The 9314-nt window shown below is 34.8% G+C and overlaps 1 long non-coding RNA gene across 1 annotated transcript; it reads left to right on the plus strand.

Moving 5' to 3' along the window:
• Positions 1-5139: 5139 nt before the first annotated feature.
• LOC111635882 lies at positions 5140-5863 on the plus strand. The gene is made up of 3 exons (XR_002758451.1): positions 5140-5209; positions 5283-5372; positions 5533-5863. It is a non-coding gene; the product is annotated as an uncharacterized LOC111635882 (long non-coding RNA).
• The last annotated feature ends 3451 nt before the right edge of the window (positions 5864-9314 follow it).

Here is a 9314-nt window from a genome sequence, read left to right on the forward strand (position 1 = left end):
ATATCCATGCCTGAAGATTGTCCGTTCGATTGGCGACTCCCCCGAGAGGGGAAGGAGGATGGCTTTTATACATTTTGTGGTGGGAAAATTCGTCAGGTGACCAATTGTTTTAGCAGGTGTGGGGTTAAAGTTGGTGTTAGAATGACAACAATATGACGAATTTCGCCGATAATTGTAAACTATACACGGTTTGATCGTGAGAATGTTTATAGTTAAATAGAAAGAGTCATAAATTTTTCATGCACTTTATATTTCGTTTTTGTAGGTCCAAATTCCTTTAGTTAAAGGAATTTATTTATTTAAATTTATTTAAAAATTTAAAAGATTACTTTCTTTTATGAAATTATATGAACTTCGAAATTCACATAGATAAATATTAGAATGTGTTACGAAGTACCGCCATCTTTTGGGAAAGAAAGACAACAAACGAAGCAACAAATAAACGATCAGAGGAATAGATTTTGGTTATTAAATGTAAATACAGTGGTGCCTCGTATAACGTACTTAATCCGTTCCAGGTGCACTTCCGTTAAGTGAAAAGTCTGTTATACGAAACTCATTTTCCTATAGAAATACATGTTAAAACATAATTCGTTCCGCAGCATAAAATAACCGTACTGTACCATAAAAAAATGAATATGGAGCAGTCACCGATTATGCTGGATAGTCAGATGTTGTGAGGAGGAGGTGGAGGAACACTTTCTTTACACAAGTCTGTATATCTGTATTCATACAGATACAGACTTTTTACACATTGCAGCAGGTCTCTTTTTATTGTTTTTTAATCGGAGTCAGATTCAGGAGAGGCTACCGGAGCTTGCAGGGTTAACTCCTCTTGTTCCATCCTTTGTNCTGATGATATTCAAATATGTTTTATAGCTGGTCTTACAAATTTGTTTTTTTCAATAATTTCAGTCATTACTGTAATTGACTTATTTCTATACCCTGCTTTAAAAGAAATAACTGAATCACAGTTTGAGCTGGCATTCTGTAATCTGAATATTACATTATTATGCATTTACGGAATTGGACAATTAGATTGTTATATTATTGTTATAGGTGCAGGTGCCGTAATTACCTCTAAGAGACTCAAAAATTTATCTGATGCAGTCGATAGATTGAAAAAAGACGAAAGTTTTCTAATAAATAAAATTGAAACATTGATTGAAACTCATTGGGATTTATGGACTTATATACAAGAATTAAACTTGGTTTGTGAAATATACACTCCTGCTCTATATTGTTTCGCAGTGTATCAGACAAGTTTCTTCTTCTGCGCAGTTGTTTTCTTTAGACTTGATGGTATAATGCGACTTGCAATTTCTATTATTTTGATTATTCTGGTTGTCGTAGCAATGGTTCTAAGTTTTCAACTATCTCGTTTCACGTCTTTGGTAAGTCAAATTTTAATCTATCGTGTGTTATGAGCTAAATATCTTTAGAAACTTTTTTGAAAAATAAAATTCGTTCTTTCATTAATGAAAATTAAATTTTAATGGTATTCATAACTTATTTATGAACAATGAATTAATTAGTTATTCTAATTTATAAGTCAGTTAATGTGACAAACGACTGAAAAAAAGTTGTTTTCCAACATAATTAATTGAAACAATATAGCTTTAGATAACGATTCTACTGATATTTGAAAGAGGTTTGCATATCCTAGTCTACAGTTGTGACAAATTGTTAAATTTATACATACCTATTGTGAAAACTTACGTATAAAACAGACACTTAAACATTTTTTCATTTCAGAAAATTGAGCACTTCTTAATTAACCGAAGGTTAATTAAGAAGTGCTTTTAAGGTTAATTAAGAAGGTTAATTATCCTTCTTAATTAACCGAAGGTTAATTAAGAAGGATAATTGTTGCAATAGGTGCAATACTTTTATCCTTAACTTCAGTGATTTTCTTTTATCATTTCTGAAAGACTTGACTCTCCATTTTGAAGAGCATCTCTTGGAATAGCCAAGATTTGACTGTCGACAACAGATATCAGATTCTCCGAAGTTTTTGGACTCCCTTCGAAGTTGGATTTATGGCCATATCTTAGGGTAAGAGAATGATTGGGATATGTTCATAATTGTTTGTTGAATACATTTCAACGTGGAAAATACACAGAAGTACAGATGGCTGAATATCACTTTACTCGAATGCGAATATAGAATTGATATATTCGCTTGGCCCAAATGCCTACGAGAAATGTCAGATGAGAAGCGACTTGGCATAGTTTTGTAATTACTTTTATCGGCTACGGCCGACAATTATTCCTGTTATAACATGAATTAGAAATTCAAAGCTATTCGTAAGTTGTTTCTAACCAATGAAAATGCAATCAAATTTTAAGAATATGGCGACTACGGAAAATACAACGTTGTCCAGACAGTTTGAAAGAATAATCGATTTTATAAAAAAATTTTAATATTTAAAATTATAAATCATAAAGTTAAAAGTAGTTTTTATTATTATATGTCAAGAAAAATTACAGATGTCAGAGAAATACGACAGAATTATTGACATTGCATTCAGTAAAGATCAGAACACCCAACATTTTATTAATAAGTTGAAACTTCTACGAGCAATTACTGTCTGATACAGAGCCGGCCCTACCACAGGGCGAACGATATCTATTATTGTTGCTATGACAATCAAAAATTGCCACTTGCTTGTATAGCAAACCATTGTTAATTCGGAAAGCGCAAAATGGTTAAAACCAAGATACTTTCAGCGTCTGAAAAGGGTAAAATAAGTGTTTCCAGTGAAGCTGGTGAGTCAATATATTCTATCATTAAAAAAGCAGGAAGAGCGATTTGAGTGATCAAGAATTAGTTGACGTTAGACGAGGAATATGCAGTTAAGAAGGTTAGACGAGGAATATGCAGTGTTAGACGAGGAATATGCAGTTAAGAAGGTTAGACGAGGAATATGCAGTATCAGAAGGCTGCAAAAACTTATTTCTCGTAATCAGGGCGGATCTAGGTTTTCGGAGTCTAGGGTTTATTGAAGTCCAATGGGGGTCCATTTTTTGTTAATACAGATAATACTATAAATTATCATTATTATTATATTATTAATTAATATTACGGTAACTGTTGTTTACTATACAATAACTGCTCATTGTTAATGAAAAAGTATTAAAAATTTATGATAATAATTCAATTTCTGTGGGTCCTTGACATTTGGGGCCCAGGACTTAAGCCCTATTTGTCTCCATGTAGATCCACTCCTGCTCGTAAGTAACGAGCAATTTAAGAGAAATTACGAAGAGAAAAAGCTCTCTCAGAAATATTGTTGCAAACCTGAATATGGAGTAATGTTTGGGAGTGTTTGGAACGTAGTTTACGCTGCCAATTGTAAGCAATCTCCAAAGAAAAGTCGAAACTAATGCGTACAGTCGAACACAATGCTGCTAGGCTGACTTGGACCATATTTAACACTTTATTATTTACAAGGGTCCTCCGTTCCGCAGAGCATCACGGAGATTATTACATACATGTTATATAAAATACAGGAACTTAAAATACAGAACATAATCCACAGTTACAATATTTACAGTTATATATACAGTGTAATAGAAACATACATATAAATATATAATAGAAAGTTACTTAATACAATGTTAAAGTTTACACAGTAAAAGTATACATTACATTGTTATACAGTATGTACAGAACAAACATGTCAAGGAGGCTTATAACTAAAATACGATATATAAATTTACAAAATTGGTGATATAAATATGTACAAAAGAAAAGAAGTACAAATGCTTAGGTGCATTATTGTTAGCACTAATAGTCTTGAAACTATTGCCCTCTTTGCTGAAGTAGTTTTTAGTAAAAATCCTTAGTGCTGAGAACAGTTTTGGGACCTTGATAAGTTCATGAGGAAGATATGGCCAGTTGATATTGTGCTGATTGACAATAAGTTGCAAGTTGATACGAGAGTTGTCCATAATTGGGCAGTCGTAAAGATAATGTATAGGTCCATATCGAGTAGTACAAAGCGGACAGCTATCTTTATCACGAAGGCCAAAGCGCTGAAGATAGCTAGCAAAGCAGCCATGACCCGTGAAGAACTGTACTTCTTTGTGGATGAGATCACTGCTGCAAAGTAGGTTGGCACTATCCACGTTAGGAGCAAACAGTCGTGTGGTAGCACCAGCGTCCATTGTGCTTCACCAGACCTGCCAGTACTCAAGAGTGTAGTTACGAAGGCTCCAAACAGCTACCTAACCTGCTGGTTTAGGTAGCTGTTTGATGCCTTGGAATAAAGGTACCCCTTCATCGTCTGGTTGGCAGCTGATTTGGCTAGGGCATCCACTCTTTCAAATTTCTAGAACAGTCCAGAACATTCGAAAGTATTCGAGAGCATTTCACAACATTCCAGAATGTTCCGGGATGGTCTGGAACGTTCGGGAACATCTCGGAACATCCCAGATCATTGTGGAACATTCCAGAACATTCTCGAATGTTGTGGAATGTTCTGGAACATTGTGGACCATTCGAAGCCTTTTTTGTATGGGTGGGACTACCCATTGGTGGGGTATATAAAGCAAGATCCGTCGTGGGTTCGAATGTCAGTTTCAACTAATCTGTATATATAATCGAGACGGGTTAATAATAATAATAATAATAATAAGTGCAGAGCCCAAACGGTTAGGAGTTCAAAGTTGAAATTTGGTACACAGTTAGGGTACGTCACGAGAACGCACACTAAGAAGGGATTTTTCGAAATTATCCTCCCCACGGGGGAGAGGGACAGGATTAACGCTTCAACAATGAAAGTATTCAGTAACAATGGAAGTGTTAAGAGAAAGCAACGTACAAGATTTACAGGCGCAGATGAGGTTTTTTGCGTTTTTGCGGGAAATCGAACATACTTTTAGCCCCATCTAAAAATTTTCTAATTAGTCTGGAAACAGGGGGACCTAATTCTTGCATTCTGTGAAAACGGGTAAGATTGGCTGTAATGAAATTTATCTTAATCTTCGCTATTGTTACTTTTTGTCCGAGCAACGCCGGGCTGATCTGCTAGTATAATATAATATTGAAATTGATTCATCAATTACAATGTATTTTATAAGAGTTTATATACCAATTTTACAATTTTTGTTTATGATAATTATTTTAATTTTTCAAGATGTACGGAAAATTCATTGAAATCCATAAATTGTGTTCTGCTGATTTACCGTTAGAGACCAATATGAAGGTAATAGAAATTCATTCCAATTCGTTCTATCGGTCTATAAATTTAATATTATTAAACATTTTTCCTTTAAAAGATGCTAAACTTTATGAAAAGATTTGGTAAAACTCCATTTGGAATAAGCATCGGCGGATTCTTTTATGTTAAGAAAAACTTCTTCATTCGAGTAAGTGCGTTCAATGTATTCTATTTGACTTTATTAAACTTGTAAAAATATCATTTATAACCGCGCGTATAGTTTACAAATCTATTTCATTGGAAGAATCGTAATAAATATGTAACTCTCTTTAGGTGTATATAATAATTTTGTAAATATTGTTTTACAGTTTCTGAGTGCCATATATTCGTCGCTGTCTGTATTGACGGAACTTTTAATTGCAAAGAAACCAACTTCTTGTAAAGTTGAGATTACAGATCTCATTCAATAAAGCTATTAAATTAAATTGCGTCCCAGGCTGACTTGAAAGTTTGAATGACCAGACTTATTACAACGAAATGAGATATTTTTGTGTTCGAGAAAAGAAGTCGATTGTAGACTTATCAGAAAGATTTGAAATCTCAAACAAGTCAAAGAAAATACTCCTTACGAAACTTGAAGATTTGACTTTCGACTCTTTCGTAGAAAGTTATGACATCCGTTCGACAATAAATTTATGCGTCAGGAAATTTATAACATATATTTAAGTTTATTTTTTATTTTGTGTTGTTATTATTATTAATATTTATTAATTTATTCTGATGTAGTAATAATTATTAATTTGTTTATTGGATATTAAAAATATTAGACCACTTATGGATTAACGTACTTTTTATATGTTTTCGGGTCTTAATGTAATACAGTATTGCCCTTTTTTCTACATTACTACGCTAAATACGTTGTCGGGATTTAAATTGCCTAAACTTCTATGTGTTATTGTGTGCACTTTGCTGTGTACACAATCACATTATCGTGCTATTCTGTTACTACTCAACATCACGATATTATGCTTTGTATCCAAATTTTTGTTATAATTCAGTATAATTTAATTTGCATTATTGTATCTGCTGCATAGGCCTGGAGGTACTTGGCATGTATATTATTTTTTCGTACCTAAATTCTTGCATTTTGTTTTCACAGAATGCAAGAATTGGGTCCCCTGTTTCCGGACTGATTAGAGCATTTTTAGATGGATCTAAAAATATGTTCGATTTCCCGCAAAAACGAAAAATCTGCATCTGAGTCTTGCACATCGCTTTCTCTTAACAATTCCATTGTTACTTAACACTTCCATTGTTGGTGGAAGTGTTAAGCCTTAATCCTGTTCCTCTCCCCCGTGGGGAGGAATTTCGAAAAATCCCTTCTTAGTGTGTGTTTTCGTGACGTACCCTAACTGTGTACCAAATTTCAACTTTCATCTCCTAACCGTTTGGACTCTGCGCTTATTATTATTATCATGAACCCGTTTCGATTATATATATAGATAACTAGCTGTTACTCGCGACTTCGCCTGCGGAAGTTTTACAAGCACACCCTATTTATATTCAGTATTTCAATAACCATAGTAATTGTTATATAACACCTACCACTCAGAATGATGAGAATTGCCGAGAATCAAACGAAATGTTTTCAATTCGATGAATTTTCTGGAACGTTTACAATCGTTCTATAATCGAACCAATATGCAGTAACAAATTCGAATTTAAAACGGTTCGAACATTTGGTTTAAAAAATCAAAATATATAAAAATATTTATAACAATGTCTGAAATGAAATGCTCTCTCCCCGCTGGGGAATTCCGACAAATCCCTTCTTAGTGTGCATTCCCATGGCGTACCCTACTAAAACGCAGTTAGAAACAAAAATTCGCATCTAAAATGTTACAATAGAAGCCGTTTTTCCGGTTAAGCATTAATGTTCTTCCTCTCCCCTTCCGCGGGGAATTTCGAAAAATCCCTTCTTAGTGTACGTTTTCATGACGTATCCTAACTGTCTACCAAATTTCACCTCTTTAGGTTAAACGGTCTGCTCTGGGCGATGATGAATCAGTGAGTTAGTCAGGACAAGCAATTTTATATATATATAGATGTGAGCCGCCGGGGAGGTTGGGAAGTCCTCTCTTTCCGGCCACAGGTCGGTGACCTACTTTCTTGTCAAGGATGGCGTTTCGTTCAGTTACGCGTTACGCGAGTGGAGGAGAGTCGGAGGGGTCGACGATAAGACGTTGGCTAAGTCGAGTAACGACACCATTTAAAAAACAAAACAAGAGTTTATAAAACTAACTAACTAAATAAAATCTTACAAAACTCCTTAGACTTCGCGGACGAGAGAGAGAAAGTTTACAATAATATTTCATACCTCTGGGATAATATCGGATGGATACTTCTGGCTCAAAAGTTTCGAAAAGCAGTGCTCGGTGTGGCACAAGGTCTTCTAATTAAGGGCGTACAGTAGGTATGAGGGGAAGATATCGCCCGTCTTCGTCGTTGTCCGTTCGATTGGCGACTCCCCCGAGAGGGGAAGGAGGATGGCTTTTATACATTTTGTGGTGGGAAAATTCGTCAGGTGACCAATTGTTTTAGCAGGTGTGGGGTTAAAGTTGGTGTTAGAATGACAACAATATGACGAATTTCGCCGATAATTGTAAACTATACACGGTTTGATCGTGAGAATGTTTATAGTTAAATAGAAAGAGTCATAAATTTTTCATGCACTTTATATTTCGTTTTTGTAGGTCCAAATTCCTTTAGTTAAAGGAATTTATTTATTTAAATTTATTTAAAAATTTAAAAGATTACTTTCTTTTATGAAATTATATGAACTTCGAAATTCACATAGATAAATATTAGAATGTGTTACGAAGTACCGCCATCTTTTGGGAAAGAAAGACAACAAACGAAGCAACAAATAAACGATCAGAGGAATAGATTTTGGTTATTAAATGTAAATACAGTGGTGCCTCGTATAACGTACTTAATCCGTTCCAGGTGCACTTCCGTTAAGTGAAAAGTCTGTTATACGAAACTCATTTTCCTATAGAAATACATGTTAAAACATAATTCGTTCCGCAGCATAAAATAACCGTACTGTACCATAAAAAAATGAATATGGAGCAGTCACCGATTATGCTGGATAGTCAGATGTTGTGAGGAGGAGGTGGAGGAACACTTTCTTTACACAAGTCTGTATATCTGTATTCATACAGATACAGACTTTTTACACATTGCAGCAGGTCTCTTTTTATTGTTTTTTAATCGGAGTCAGATTCAGGAGAGGCTACCGGAGCTTGCAGGGTTAACTCCTCTTGTTCCATCCTTTGTTATTTCGCAGCTGGCTTCTTGAAAATCATGTCCAGGGTGGTCTGTTTCTCTCTCTTTTTCAACACCTGTCGGAAATGACGGGCAAGGGTGTCATTGTAGAGATCCTATTGGCCTCAGCTCTGTATGGATAATAAGTGTTGGTAAACTCCCGAACCTTTCCCTATTTGACAAGGAAGTTTTTGTCAACTTTCACTCCTTCTGATGATTTCTTGCTTTGTTTCAATTGAAATCACCTTTCTGTTTTTTTAGAAGCCATGATTTGCACAGCACTTGAATAAATGTAAATACCCTGCACTGAAGTGATGTACGTAATAAACAAGGGAGCAATCCGAATCCCAACGGGAGCTCTGTACTTCAGATATACTAATAATATATTCTAATAATATTAATCTATACTAATATTATAAAGAGGTAATGTTTGTATGTATGTATGTATGTTAGTTTGTATGCAGCAGGTAATCTCCGAAACTACTCATCCGATTTCAAAAATGTTTTCACCAATATTTAGAAGGAACTTCAGGGTGGACATAGGCTGTATATTATTCCGTTAAACATGGGGGATGGACAGTTCTTTACGGTAAGCCTTACGGGGAAGGCTTACCGTAAGGAACTTTGCTTCTATTTATACTATTTTAGATGCGGTTTTTTGCATTTTTGATTGCATTTTAATAGGGTACGTCAACAGAATGTACACGAAGAAGGGATTTTTCGATATTCCCCCTCGGAGGAGAGGGACAGGATTAAGGCTTATTGTGAAGAACTTCACTTCTATTATACTATTTTAGATGCGGGTTTTTGCGCTTTTGATTGC

Source organism: Centruroides sculpturatus, unplaced genomic scaffold (assembly GCF_000671375.1).
Source record: "Centruroides sculpturatus isolate CEXI.00-Female unplaced genomic scaffold, Cexi_2.0 scaffold37, whole genome shotgun sequence".
In the NCBI taxonomy this organism is placed as follows: Eukaryota; Metazoa; Arthropoda; class Arachnida; order Scorpiones; family Buthidae; genus Centruroides; species Centruroides sculpturatus.